Here is a 15,604-nt window from a genome sequence, read left to right on the forward strand (position 1 = left end):
CGTCCTGACAGGAAAGGAATACAATGCGGAGCCTAGAATGGTGACGTTGGGAGTTACCCCCGAGAAGCTGGACCTTTGGGTTCCCCTGAGCCTTCCCGTCAGTCGTAAGTGCCTCTCCTCGTAGAGGATGGAGCCTTCCATTGCTCATACACTATTTAGAGAAACAGCAACAAATAGGAAGCTCACAGATGTTGCCAGCCCACCCTAGATCTACACCCCCTTTCTCCCTGGTTGGCTCCATACCCATAATGAGGTACGCTTGCATTCTAGCTTGAATGGGCAAGCCCAGATATCTGGAGTGTCCCCGTGCAGTATTCCTAGATGAGACGATCCCTTGAACACATAAACTGAGACCAGCAGATTACCCTCTCTGATGTGGGTGGGCCTTGCCTACACCTACAGCTAGAAGAGAACTCTGTCCGATAGGCTCTTGGAACTGGAACATTCATCCTTTCCTGCCTTAAGACTCTTCCTGGTTCTCAAACCAGCCTGCTTTAGGACTGGAACTTCACACAGGCTCTCCTGGGTCTCAGATTGCTGACTTGAGGTCTTAGACTTCTTAGTCTCAATAATTCCTTGAACTTGTTCCTTATCACATCTCTTTCCTCTATACCTGTATCCATCCTGCTGCTTCTGCTTCTTTGCTTCTCTGCACACCCCTGACTGACATGGAGAGATACAGGGATACATTAAGGAAGTGCTCTCTTGTGACTTGGGATTTAGAAGTCTGGCAAGGACATAGAGCTCTTTCTCCTGCGTGGCTATGGAGCTTTCTTGATGCCTAGACATAACAATGCCAAAAGATTTTGGAGCTGCCTATCAGGTTGGAGTGTAGAATGGATTTGTCAAGTGAGACCGAAGGCAGAGGGCAAGGCTGGCAGAGGGCACCCCAGGCAAGCAAGCGAGCCCACTTCAGAGGGGACAGATCTCCATCCCCATCCAGGATCCCACGTGGCCACCTTGCCACTGGGAGGGAATGGTAGCATATTGGGAGTTGGCATTTGTTTCTGCTTTTGGAAAATTTGGCTTTAGTAGTAACCAAGCCAGGCGGGACTTGTCGAGGGAAACTCACATTCTTGGGCCCATGCACAGCCTCCATCTCCATTTTTATGATCACTTTATTCAGGAGTCCATTGAGAAGCACAGGTGACTGGGGAAAAATGGCTATTGTCCTTCACAGAGCATAGAACTTGGCCCAGCTCAGTTCCTCTTTGCCTGCTCTGTAAAGATTTTTTTTTTTTTGGGGGGGGGGGGTCAGTCGTGGGGCCTGAATTCTGGGTCTGGGCGCTGTCCCTCAGCTCTTCAGCTCAAGGCTAGTGTTCTATCACTTCAGCCACAGCACCATTTTTGGCTTTTTCTGCTTATGGGGTGCTGAGAGCCACCTTCCCAGCCCCTGTAAAGGTTTTTTTTTGTCAGTCGTGGGGCTTGAACTCTGGGCCTGGGCGTTGTCCCTCAGCTCTTCAGCTCAAGGCGAGCGCTCTACCACTTGAGCTACAGCGCCACTTCTGGTTTTCTGGTGGTTTTATTGGAGATAGGAGTCTCACGGTCTCTCCTGCCCGGGCTGGCTTTGAACCACGATCCTCAGATCTCAGCCTCCTGAGTAGCTAGGATTACAGGCGTGAGCCACCAGCGCCCGGCGTGTAAAGATTTATTTTTGATGAGCAGCCATGTGAGACATAGAAGCTTGAGTCTTAGCCTTCTGAAGGTCCACAGAACTTCCCCTAGACTTCCTTCTCCATCCCAGCCTTTCCACTTGCTTGGCATCTGACTAAACCACTGGTGACCACTCCTGCATCAGTGTAGATCCATATCATGGACCAAGTGTCTGTGCCCCTCCTCACCAACCTCACATGCTGAGAAACCTTCCTTCCTGTGTGGCTGTATTTAGCATTGGGGCCTCCAAGGAAGTAATTAAGGTTAAATGAAGCCATTGGATTATTATCCTTTTGTAAAAAGGATATTGAAGAGCCATTCTTCTCTCCCTCTCTTTCTCCTTTCCTTCCCACCCCATCTATACACACACACCGCATGCACAGACTGGAAAGATCATGCAAGGCACAGTGGGAAGGGAGCCATCTTCAAGGCTGAAAGAGAGTCTGAGTCCTCAACAAAACTGAGTCAGCTGGAACCTGGACCTTGGACTTGCAGCCTCCATGGCTGTGAGGAAACATCCACCTGCTACTTAAGCCTCCTCATTCTGCGGTATGATACAGCAGCCCTGGCAGACCGACACAGATCCGTACTCCATGATATATTTACACAAAGGTTTTCCATATGCAACTCCGCCATATGTTGTTTAGAACACATACATATGTAGTAAGAATGAAAATGCATGCAAGGCAAGGATAAATACCAAATTTAGGATGGTGGTTCCTTTTGCAGGGGAATGGCTGAGGGGAAGCACAACTGGAGAAGCACCAGAAAGCTTCAGCTATAACTGTTATTTCCTAAAGTGAATGTCACGTTGCTTTCAAAATCCTTTTGTATGTTTTACATGTCACAATGAGTTTCTAAAAGAAGAGACGGGAGCCAAGTGTTGATGGCTCACACCTATAATCTACCTATTCGGGAGGCTGAGATCTGAGGATTGTGGTTCAAAGCCAGACTAGGCAGGAAAGTCTGTTAGATTCTTATCTCCAATTAACCAGAAAAGTTGGAAGTGGCGCTGTGGCTCAAGTGGGAGAGCTAAAAATCTCAGGGACAGTGCCCAGGCCCTGAGTTCAAACCTCAGGACCAGCATGCACACAGACACACACACACAGACACACAGACACACACAGACACACACACACACACACAAGAGGTGGGGTCCCTGTGAGATCACCAAGCTGCTGGATCAAGTCTGAGCAAGTATACAACCAACTCCTTCCCCATGGTGCAGTGGCCAGTGGGAGCCAATGGAGACTGAGGGATTTGGTTTCCTATGTGAGGCCTCACTAACCCCTTGGATAAACCTGTCGCTTCTACTTGGGCCTGGATGGACTTGTACACTTATCTGCTATAAAGGACAAGAATAGCAGTGCCTGAGTGATCTCTGTGCACCAACTCAGATGACTCCTTTTCATGTTCACCCTCCCTATTACTGACCCACTGAGTTCAGACATGTCAATCCACTTGTCCAAGCCCAGACAGCAAAAAGATAAATAAAAGTGCTAAGCTTGTCCATGTGAAACAAAGAACTTAGCCTGTTTGTGTGCTGTGAACTCCTCAAAGGTAGGACCCCGGCTATGTCCTGGGTCCCCCGACTGTAGCCTAAAGCAGGTCCACCAGAGTGAACTGAAGACATGACAGACCCCTTGTCCTGAGACAGTGATTTGGAACAGGGCCTTCTGTGGCGAAGTCCAGCTGAGGACTGGTGATCAGGCATTCTGCTGGTGAAGGCTGCATTGATGAGGCCCACAGCATTACTGTCCCGAGTCTCCACAGGGAGGTACTTCCAGAACATTCCCTGGCATGTCCACTAGGCGTCTCTGTTACTTTAGTTTTCTGGATCTGAAGGTGAACTGAGGCCATTTGCTGTTCAAAGGCAGCTAAATGGGCTGCCTGGAACTCGGTGGTGGCTTCAGAGAAATCAGGATATGGCTGCCAAAGCCTGTGGAGCTGAGGGAGGAGAGATGAGGACTCACTTTTAGCAGAGGCTGCTATGCACCAGCTGCTCTGCTTGTCTTGATATTAATCATAACCAATAGCGAGCAAGACTGCATGTGCAACGCACTAGTATACCTGTTCTTTATAATAACAACTCACTTACACTTTGGAACAGCTGAGTTACAAAGAAAAGGGACAGAGAGGTTAAGTAACTTGCCTGAGGTTACATGGCTAGAAAGCATTGTGGTCTATTGGCTCAATCTGTAAGGTAGATGCTAAGATCCCTATTCTGAGGAAAAGTGGAACAGACACAAAATTACACAACTAGACAGTGACAGCATTCAAACCTAAAAGGTTTTTCGTTTTTTTTGATGTTGTTTTGTTGTTTTTTTTGGTTGGTCCTGGGGCCTGAACGCTGGGCCTGGGTGCTGTCCCTCAGCTCTTCAGCTCAAGGCTAGCACTCTACCACTTGAGCCACAGTGCCACTTCCAGCTTTTTCTGCTTATGGGGTGCTGAGGAATCGAACCCAGGGCCTCATGCATGCAAGGCAAGCACTCTACCACTAAGCCACCTTCCCAGCCTCTAAAAGTTTTTTTGACTCAGAACAAAATAGAAGACTTGGCTATTCCCTGAGAGGCAACAATGTTTGTAAGTAGATTCCCAGGTGGACTGCACAATGCAGCCTTATGACTATCATAAAAGATTGTAGACAAGACTAGCCTGAGCTCTTTACAAAGGGAAAGAGAGGAGCAACAGAACCTGTAGCCCTTGCATGCAAAGCGCCCCCTAGAGGTGTGCAAACGGAAGCATCTGTTCCACAACTTGGGAGGATGAGGAATGTAGACTGACAGCAGACAAGTTCTGCCAAGAACCAGGGTCTTGTTTGGTGGGGGAAAGCTATAGATAACCTCAAAATTGTTCTCTTTATCCACTCAACACTGCTCCCTGAAATTCCACCTTCAGAGAGCATTTGGGTGACTTTCAGCCATTTTAAGTCACTGGCCTCTGGCAAAACAACAAATATCACCGGAGGAAATCACGAAGGACGTTACCAAGTCTGTCCAGCTGCCCATCAAGGCCGTGGTAGGCTAGCACATCCTGTCCTGTGGAGTTCTTTGTGGCCACATGACCTTCCATGGACCAATGTAAGTGGCTGTGATGAGGTCATGGCCAGTTGGAAATGCTGCAGGCCACTGTACAGATTTTCACATGCTGTCTCCTTCCTCCTGTCCCGGAGACCAGCAGTGGTTGGTTCAGGTTTTGTAAGCTTCACCAGCCTGGGTCCCAGGGTAGATGTTACTTCATGGTCATGCAGTGTAAGGAAGAAACAAACCCGAAGTATTAAGTCCTCAAGGTTTTGCTGTTATTTGTAATAATAGTATAATCAAGGCCATTCTGTTAGCTACACTAAATAGAAGTTAGTCATTAACATCTTGGTGTGACTTTGCACAGATCCAAGATGGTGGAGAAAATAAACCTTTGTGTAGAAGGTAGAAATAATTGACTTTGTGTGGAAAGTAGAAATGGTAGAAAATGTAGTCCTAAATAATTCTTTTCATCCTATATGTAAACACTGCTCCATTCATTCAATCGTTCATCGAATCCATTCATTCATTCATCCATCCATTCATTCAAAAGATGAGTTCTAATTTTCTTGTGGCTTTATTTTGTGCTTTTTAAAAACTGTGCGTGAAATCTAACTTTCCCTATAGAAATCTGAGCTAGTAATCACTTCACAGATCTATTTCCTGAGTTGTGAGCATCTCATAAGATCATGGTTGACTGTGTACTTTGAAAACTTAAAAGTTCTTTTAAAAGCACATGATTTTTTTCAACAGATTTGAATTTGTTTTGCTTGCCAGGCAAGTGCTCTACCACCTGAGCCATGGCCCCTGCCCCTTTTGCCCTGGTTATTTTTCAATAGGGTTTTACTCCCCCACTTCACCCCCAGCTGACCTGGGCTTTAATCCTACTATTCATTGAGCTGGGATGACAGGTATATATCACCATGCCCAGATAAAGGCACATGATTTTTGATCCTCTATTCATCACTCTTCCTCCCAAATGCCATGTATTGACTCCTCACTTCTACCCTGGCACCAACACATATAATCCACTCGTTACGCATTCAACAGACATCTTATGCCAGTATAGGCAGGCACCATTGTAGTAGACACACATCAGGAACACAAAGTCCCTCTTGAAGCTTTAGATTGTAGTGGGAGAAGGAGACTAAGTAGGAGCTATGTCACAAAGTAAGTAATACAAATAAAAATGAAGCCTATAATGAAAACTAGGTGTTTCAGAACTATTGTGGTAAGAGCACACAGTGACCTGAGTGTAGGTGTGCCAGTGCTGGCTGTTTGAATGCTTGTGTGTGCACACATGTAGAGATAAAACATGCAGAAGGAAAAAGAGTAGGGGAGAGGGAAGGAGAATCAGGCAAACTCTCAAACAAGAATCTGTGTATGGGCATCGTTTTGGTGGTAAGAATTGGACCGGAACTGTTCTGAGTCTTGGAAGAACATAGAGTCCAAGACCTATTTCTCCTATGACTCATTGCTCTGGCCTTGTCTGGATCGGGCAGAGAGAACCCAGACACTCTGGCTGATGACCCAGTGCCGGAAGTTGAATGAGATGGTGGCTGTGGGGGAGGGGGTTGCACCTCTCTTGGAGGGTAAAAGCTGAACTGACTATGAAGGGGGACCTCCGTGTTCCTTGCTCTCCTGTTCACAGGCTTGGGTTCCTGACAGAGTGCAGGCCTAGAGTCTCTCCAAGAGTAGGAAAGTACTCTTCTCCCCACCCTGGCCCCAGCCAGGCCTCAGCTCACCTGAGCTCACCTGGGTTGGGCTGTACCCACAGATCCTATGCCTCTGATTCTGGAAGGTTCAGCATCTGGAAACCTCAGGACATGTTGGAATTTCTGAGTTTCAGTCTTCCCTGTTGTCAAGTAGGTCTAACAGCCGCAATTTTGAGCTCATGGACATTGTCTGTGGCAATAATAATATACGCCACATGGTCAAGCTTCTGTTGTGCCAGGCACTGTGCATTATAGTGACTACACATTTGTCTTACCAGAACTCCATAAATGCTATTGTTATGCCCATTTGCCTTAGTCCATACAGAAGTTATGTAGCTCATGGTTCTGGAGGCAGGAAATCCAAAATGGGGTGGTTGCCCCTCGCAAGGATCTCATATTACAATATAACATGAGTGGGCACTGTAGAAGGTAGACACCAGGGGGGTGATCTTGCTTTATGTTACTCAGACAGTAACTAATCCCAGCCCTGCGAGAAAGGTACTAAGTCCTCCCCAGGCCCTAATCACCTCTTATTGGTCACCTTCCAATACAATCACAATGTCGATCAACTTTCAGCATGAATTTCCAAGGTGGCACACTGTATTCAAACAAGAGTTGCACTGTACAGGTGAGAAATCTGTACCAATAGTTTGAAAGCATTGTCCAAGGTCTTACAGGTAGACATTGTAGAACCAGAACAGGGAGTCATTGTAGAACCAGAACTCCCAGTCAGAAATGTCTCCAATGTGGGCTTCCATTAGCATTTACAGTGTGCATCCTATAAAAGGAATATCTGTTCATAACTGCTAGGAAACAGATCACCCTCAAACCTAGCAAGCTGAAGACAACCGCCAGCATTCAGCCCCCAATTCTACAGGGTAGGCGCAGCCAAATGGTCCTCTGTCTTCACAGGAGCCATTCACACATTGGAGGCCAGGGAAGGAAGGTCCAGTGTCTCTGCTAGTGCCTCCCAGGTGTAGTCTGGATGCCTAGCTTTTCTCCACATAATGGCTTTCCCCCACTTCAGTGACCTTGGCTTGGAACCTGCACTGTGTCACTTTTGCTGCCTTCTCTGTCCATGCTAAGTCATCAGCCAGCCAGAGCCCAGAGTGGAAAACAGGCCTCACTTCTTGTGTGGATGTGCTACCTAAGACACAAGAAGGACATGGGAAGGATATGTGCAGTTCTTGGTGGCACACCCTTGCAGTCATTCCAGCTCTGTCAGCATCCAGTAGTGTTATACTGTTTGCCATTTGGGGCAGGATCCATTGGACAAGTCCAGGTGATGACTTCACTATCACTAAGCTTCCTGAGAATGGCTTATGGTAATCAAGACACTTTCAGTGGCAGGAGAGAGAAACCTAAGTCATGAGGACTCTTTGTTGCTCTGGCTCTGCTTTCTCTTGGATGACATTTATCTCCCATGTCTCCACCAAGAGCAACAGCTCCAAGCTTCCTCTCTTCCCATTCAGCAACTCTGGCTGAGACAATGTGTCCATATCACACCTCAAAGAGAGCCCTGGAATGTCCCGCAGGTTCAGATTGTGTTCCTTAGTCATGGATTGGCCAGGTCTGAGCAAGGAGGACCGACTCTTCCCAGAGGTAGGAAGGGGAAGTTGCAGAGGGAATGGAGACTTACTTACTAAATGCCAGCTTCCTGCCTCCTCTTATCCCCCAGGAGCTGCTCCTCATGTCCCTGGAGCCAGTGCATCCCTCTGAAATTTCTAGGCCAATACGTACTGATGGATCATGGGTATTTTTTATGTGAAAAAGGTCCAAGATAACCTCTTTGAATTCAGGCAATATTGTCTTCAAATGTTGATTGTGAGACTCTAAATGAGAATATTGTCAAAGGTTCAGAATGAGAACCAGGGAGATTAGAAAGTGCAAAGAATAAAAAACAAAACAGGACGGACAGGAAGTCGATAAGAAGAAGAGGCTTTCTGCATACAGAGAAGACTGAATGCTTAAGTCCGGGACTAGGGAACATCCAGGAATGCAGCCTGTGCAGAGGTCTCAAGAGAAAAGGGAATTCCTGGCTCTTCCATAAAGGATGTTCTGACTTTCAACCTTGTGATTCCAGTAGTTCTGATTCAGAGTCACCTGCCTTCAAATCCTGTCACCCCAACTTGCAAGATCAATGGATGGGGGATCCTGGCAGGATGACATATAACTCACAGCCACCCAAACACTTCTGAAGGTGAAAGAAATCATAATTTCAGTGCAGGAGCAGCTTCTGAGTTTCTAAAGAACTGAACTATAACGTATCCAAAAGAAAACATGGGGGAAGCTTTATGGTTTCAGTTTGAATCTTTTTTTTTTTTTTTTTTTTGGGTCCGGTTGTGGGCCTGAACTCTGGGCCTGGGCGCTGTCCCTCAGCTCTTCAGCTCAAGTCTAGCGCTCTACCACTTGAGCCACAGCGCCACTTCCAGCTTTTTTCTTTTTGCTTATGTGGTGCTGAGGAATTGAACCCAGGGCTTCAGGCATGCAAGGCAAGTGCTCTACCACTGAGCCACCTTCCCAGCCCCTCAGTTTGAATCTTATATGTGGTGTGAGGTAGTAGCTTTGGGGGGCTTGTTTCACTTGGGGGGGGTGTTTGTTTGTTTCCCAGTAGTGGAGATTGAACTCAATATCTCATGCTTGTTGGGTAGTTTTCTATCACTTGAGCCATACCACTTTTTTGTTTGTCTTTGGGTCTTTGGCTAACTTTGCTCAAGGTCTTGGACTATAATCCTCCTGCCTCTGACTCTGATTTCAGGTGTGTGCAACCATGCTCAAACTGAATTTTTAAGCCATATGAATATCCTGCTGTTTAACTACCATTTGCTGAAAAGATTTTCTTCTCCCTCACTGAACTGCCTTGGTAACAGCACTGAAAATCAATGGACAATACAAATATAGATATGTTTCTGTAATCCACATTTTGTTCCTTTGATCTTTTTTATTTGCCTTTATGTCAACATCTCATTGTCTTTCAGTATTGTAGCTTTATAAGTGTCTCTTGAAACAGATGATTTATAAATATCTCTTAAGTCAAGTGACTTAAGCCTCCTAACATAACTATCTTTTTATCACCAAATGATTTAGTACATTATGTTTCCATATAACCTTACAATAAGATTGTCAATGCTCTGTTAGGCTTTTGATTGATAGTGTGCAATCTCAGATCAGTTTGGAGAAAAATAATCCCCTGTGTCATAATTCTTAGAACAGTGGTCATATCTGTGCCTCCTTATTGGGAGTTTTAAAAAATGACAATTTGATCATTAAATATGTCTTTTATTTTTATTTATTTTTACCAGGGTAGATTTTAAGTCAAATAAAGAATTCATTTTATCACAAAATATTCAAATAACCACTAAAGGTAAGGTAATGCTAATTCATACTTACCCAGTAGATCAGATTATTGGCTCTTTCAAGGTAAGAGAACTTCTCTGGCTGGATTTGAAGGACCTTTAACAGATTTTCATATCAGGTAGAACTCTCATAAGAGTTTTTAAAAAAAGACATCTTATTTTTCAGTCAAATTGTATTTGTTTGCCAAGACTCACCCCAGGTAGCACCTTGTGGGAAAAAAAAATGGTCTTTGATATCATCTTGCTCTTATGCTGAGCTGTGTCTTACCAGACTTCCCCTGGAACCCTGTGATTAACTTGGTCTTAACTTGTGATTAGCTGGGCAGGAAGCAGCCCGGTACTAAGTAAACCACACTGAGTTCAGTGTATAAGAGCATACCCTCCTGTAAACAACTGCCTGTGGTAGACAGCCCAAGGTCAGCCAGGCAGCTCCACAAGGTCATCAGGATCATTCTCTTCACTTACCTCTCCAACATCAGTGCTGAAGGATTCTCCCCCTCAAGATCACCTCTTAACCCCAAATGGCTGCAGCTGACTGGTCCACACTGCTTCCCAGACTCTTGCCCAGAGCTGATCAGGTGACCACACCTAGGAACAGAAGGCAAGAGAGTATCATCTACATCCTGGGCAGCCAAGCTCCAGCTAGGTCCTGGGTCTGTTACCACTGAAGGAGTGCACACACACACAGACAACCAGCACCTCCTGCTAAGCTGCTCTTAAGCACTGTTCTCTGATCTTCCGATTGTCTGTGTTTCAGAATGTATACTGGACAGATCTGGTACAGTGCCTGGCACAGAGTAGGACACCCTGATGGTTTACCTTTTGTACTGAGGTTTATCACAGTGTATGTAAGCAATAATCAGATGTACACCATCATTCATTTTCCCATGTAAGTGCACTTTTGTAATCACTAGCACATCAAAATGGAGATCATTTCTAGAAGCCTCTTTCCCAGACAACTCCTCTTCACTCTTCTGATTCCCCTCACCTCAGTTAGCTTGGTCTATTGTTGAACTTCACTTAAAGGGAATTATATGGCAATCTATGTTTAGCTAAACCTATCAGTAATATTGAAGATCAGTGACCATTTGCTTGAGACTTCTGGGTTAGTTTTCACTTTGAAAAAACTGCTGCACAAATATACTTCATTTACTTTGTGTGTGTGTGTGTGTGTGTGTGTGTGTGTGCGCGCGTGCGAGCGTGCGCACATGCTCACGCCCACACACGCACGCACATGTGGGCCTTTGCATGAGCACACACCAGTTCTGGGACTTGAACCTATTGCCTAATGCTCTTGCTTGTTTTTTGTTTTGTTTTGTTTTTGTTTTTTGTTTTCTGCTCAAGAAGAGTGCTATACCACTTACCACATCTCCATTTCTGTTTTTTTTTGTTTTTGTTTTTGGTGTTTAACTGGAGATCAGAGTCTCAGAAACTTCTGCCCAAGCTAGTTTTTCCACTAGGATCCTTGGATCTCAGTCTCCTGAGTAGCTAGGATTACAGGTGTGAGCCACTAATTCTTTTAAGGCAGAGTCTCACTATCTATCCCTGAGTGGCCTCAAACTTGCTACCGTGCCTCATTCTCCTAAAGGCTGAGTGTGTACCACCATACTTGGCCAAAGTTCCTTTTATAATATAGTTACTTGTCCATTCAATGTATCTTTCAGCCAGTGAGGGCCACTTACACAGAAGAGGTCCCATAAGACTGTGTCACCTAATGATGTCCTAGCTGCTTTTATTTGTGAAAGCACACCCTAAGATAGTCACGTAAGAGTGATGTCACTTCTCAGAGCATGCTCCACGTTTAAGAAATACAGGATTCTTGTGGGCTCCTAACAATGCAGGCAACAGACCCTCTAGAGTCCAATTCCCTTTCTCTGGACTCAATTTCCACAACGAAATTGTCCTACCTTTTTAAAGAAATAATCCTTAAAACCCCACCTGTATCTGCGGCTGCACTCAGGTGTGCCTGGGCATCACGGTGGGTTTTGTGGGGACAGGGATGGTGGTGTGGAACATAAACAAAGACTGGCAAAGGAGATGAGCTGACTCAGGACAGGCCATCTGGCACACCTGCAGCTGGCCCAGTGGGATGCTGCATGCCAGTCCAAACTGCCCAGCTGGAGGATTCCGCCTCTGCCACCTCCCGACAGGAAGCCCCGCCCCTCCTCCTTCACTCAGCTCTTTCTCTATTGGCCAGGACCAGAAAGTGGGCCTCAGCTTTGTTAATCAGCCCCAGCAGGATGTGGCAAAAGCTTGGCACAAGTGTCAGCCACAGACAAAAGACTGTCAGAGCTGATGGAAGGCAGTGAGGTTTTTTGTTTGTTTGTTTTTTTGTAGCAGAAGCAAGCATCTCCCTTCTGAGTGGAAGTAACCTCGTTCTTCCTGTCAGCCACCCCAGAAAGAGGGTCCTGCCCTGTGTCAGGCTTTGACCACAATCAGGAAGTTGACAGGGAAGAGGGGGAGGGTAGGCAAGGGGAGCAGTAGAGGGGCTGTGGCTCCAGACAATGGGATAGTAGCAATGGGCAAGGCGCTGTCTGCTCTTTCCTTTTTAGCTCTGGGGTACTGAAGTATGCTGCCACCAGATTCCCAGAGGTAGAGGTCAAGGACATCATCCAATGCCAGAGGTCCCCAGTGACCCCAGTTCAACCCATACCTCCTGTGGCTGGTGGTGGGAACTCTGGTCTTTTGTTCCCAGTGCTTCTTTGTCTCAGACTGAACTTTATTTCTTTCTCTTTATTTGAAGATCTAGCACCAGGACCCCTTCTCAATTCAGCCTTGTAGAGTCAAGATGGATGGTGGCATCTTCTGGAGCGAGTGTCTCCTGGAGTGAATTCACTGGAGGGTCTCAAAGGGCCTGTATCACCCAATTGGAAGCTTCTTCCAATTCATGATCACAAAAGTCACTGGACACAAGTGGCTCACACCTGTAATCTTAGCTACTCAGGACACTGAGATCTGAGGATTGAGGCTCAAAGCCAGACTGGACAGAAAGTCTGGGACACTCTCATCTCTAGTTAACCAGCAAAAAGCCAGAAGTGGAGGTGTGCCTCAATTGGCAGACTACTAGCCTTGAATAAACGATAACATGGGGCTCTGAGTTCAAGTCCTGTACACACAGAGAGACATGCACACACACAAATAATCTGGTGAATCCACACTCAAGTAATCACACAGGATGTTCTAGAGAGATCCCAGCCATCACAAGATGATAGAATTAGGGTCAGGCCACCTTCCCTGTCTCAGCTTCCTCCTCCTAAGGCAGCCAGGTGCTTCTCTACATTTTTCTCACCAGAGGCAAAAGGAAAAGGTTTAATGTCCATGAGACTGTCTGAATACAACAGTGTGTAAGTACAGGAGGTAGAAACTCTGTCCTTTTCCCTACACAAATGAGTCTTACCTTTCAAGGCCTCCTCAACATGGAATGCAACACCAAGAACCACGTGTTGAAGCCCTGATCTCCAGAAACTCAGATTATTACATCTGGAGACATAGCTTTGAAAGAGCTAGCTAAGGTAAAATGAAGTCCTATGGTTGTCCTCAATCCAGTATGACTGTTGTCCCTATAAGAAAAGAGGTCACTAGAAACACACCTGCCCAGAAAAACAAAAAAAAAAGAGTCATCTGAAAGCTAAGGAGCAAGAAGAAAATGACCCTTGGATTTGCCTCTTCCCAGAGCTGTGAGAAATAGATGGCTGTTGCATCAACCACTTTGTTGTGGCAGCCCTAGCACACTGAAATAAAATCTAACTCTTCTAGAAATAAAACTTTACTTGTATATCATGAATTTAGTTACTACTAGGACAATTAGCATGGTGGTGCATGCCTGTAATTCCCGCACTCAAGAGGTAGAGGTAGCCAGATCATGAGTTCAAGAGCAGCCCATTAATAGATAAATAGTTAAATAAATAAAATCAAGTCAACACTTTCATAACAGTAGTCTGTAAACTTCCTGTTATATTTTCCTTAAGTGTGAAAAGGTCTCCAATCACCATGGAAACTTACCCAGAAATTTTTCCCTATATACTCATACAAATAGCAGCACCTACAAATGATCTCTCCTCATGAGTGAGGCCTCTATCAGATCTCAGAGGGAGGACGAGTGTGCTTTGACAAAACTCCCTGTGTGAGTTGGACTTACCAGCTAAGCTGAAAGTCTACACAATTAAAAACAAATAGTGAAGTGCTTGGCATACATTTCTTGGTTATCTGGCCTGTTTGTTTAAGTCTGCCTGCTCTCTTGGTCCCCATGGTAAGGCCCAGGTTCTCACACAGCAGTACCTGTGACAAAGGCTCACATGCAAGTATCCTGCTGGAGAATGTGAGTCCAGGACTAGAAGCAAGGGATGAGGAGGGTTGTTAATCCATGGCCTTTGGTGGATTTGGTCATATTTATGAGTGATTACTTGTCAGGCCCTATGGATCCACTTGGAAACCCTTGTGAAACATGTTCACAATCATCCTTCTGTAGCTAACAGGGGCCAACACCTAATTATAGCCTCCAGGCACTATTGCTTGGTTTTGTTCTTTTAAATGTCCCCACTGTGAACATAGGGAACCAAGTCCCACCCTCTCTCCACCAGGATTCTCATGGGGGAGCCTGGAGGCAACCCCAGTATAGGAAGTGAAGTCTAGGCAGGGCTGTCCTGGTAAGGCTCCACACAAGCAACAGTTTTACTTAAAAATATATCAAAGATGGCCACGTTGATGCATACTAGAACTCAGAAGGTGGAGGCAGGAAGATCGTGAGTTCAAGGCCAGCCTAGGCTATATGGCAACATTCTTATCTAAAACAAAACAAAGTGAAACAAAGCCAAAAAACATAGACAGATAGATAGATAGATAGATAGATAGATAGATAGATAGATAGATAGATAGATAGATAGATAGATTTCACAAGGCGACAGGAGACAGTGATCTGTCAATGCCATTTTAGTATTTTTCTGTCAATGAATGTGAAGCTCTTTTATAGTGTCACCAGTTCTTCCTGGCAATTCCTGTCAGTTACCATTCCTCACTAATCATCTCTTTCCCTGAGAAAGCAACAGTAATGTTGTTCTTCCCAGGGCCTCTGCTCCGGCAGCTCTCAGGCCAGTACTCAGCGCCGGCTCCCTCCTCACTCAGGACACTGGCTGCCTCATTTTCTGAGCCACCTGGGAACCTCGGCTTCCCATAATTGACCCTAAGGCTGTTACTGGGCCTCAGTGATAATGACCACAAATGCAGGTAATACCCAGTGTGTGCAGGAGGCATGAAGCTAACTCATTTCTGGTCATCCATGTTGAACTTGCCCTTCTGAACTTACAGTAGGCACTCAGATCAGCATCTCTTCCAACCATGTCTTCCCTTGCATTTCTTGGCAGTAATCACCACATTCTGGAATGTGGTCTCTCTTGGTGTTGGTTTTACCCTTTCCTGCTTGCAGGAAAGCTAGAAGGCAGAACAGTTTCCACAAGGAATGTCCATCCTGCATTCCGCAAGGCTTAGACCGAGCCAGGAGAGGTTTCCATATAAATCAGATGTTGGATATGGTGTTATACATCTGTAGTCCTAGCTCTCAGGAGGCCGAGGTAGGAGGATTATGAATTACAAGCCAGTCTAGGTTACATAGAGTTATAGGCCAGCTTTAGGTTACACAGTGAGACCCTATCTCAAGAAGAAGGAGGAGGAAGAAGAGAAAGAGAAAGAAGAGGAGGAGGAAGAGGAAGGAAGGGGAGGAATGAGGCAGAGAGGAAAGAATAAAGGGGGGGAGACAGACAGGATGGTAGGAAGAGAGGGAGGGACAAAAGGAATAAGAATAATGACCAAAGCTTCGTGCAGGTAGCTCACACCTAATCCTAGCTACTCAGGATGCTGAGATCTG

This window comes from Dipodomys spectabilis, unplaced genomic scaffold, assembly GCF_019054845.1.
Source record: "Dipodomys spectabilis isolate Male_0828 unplaced genomic scaffold, ASM1905484v1 ptg000024l, whole genome shotgun sequence".
Lineage (NCBI taxonomy): Eukaryota > Metazoa > Chordata > Mammalia > Rodentia > Heteromyidae > Dipodomys > Dipodomys spectabilis.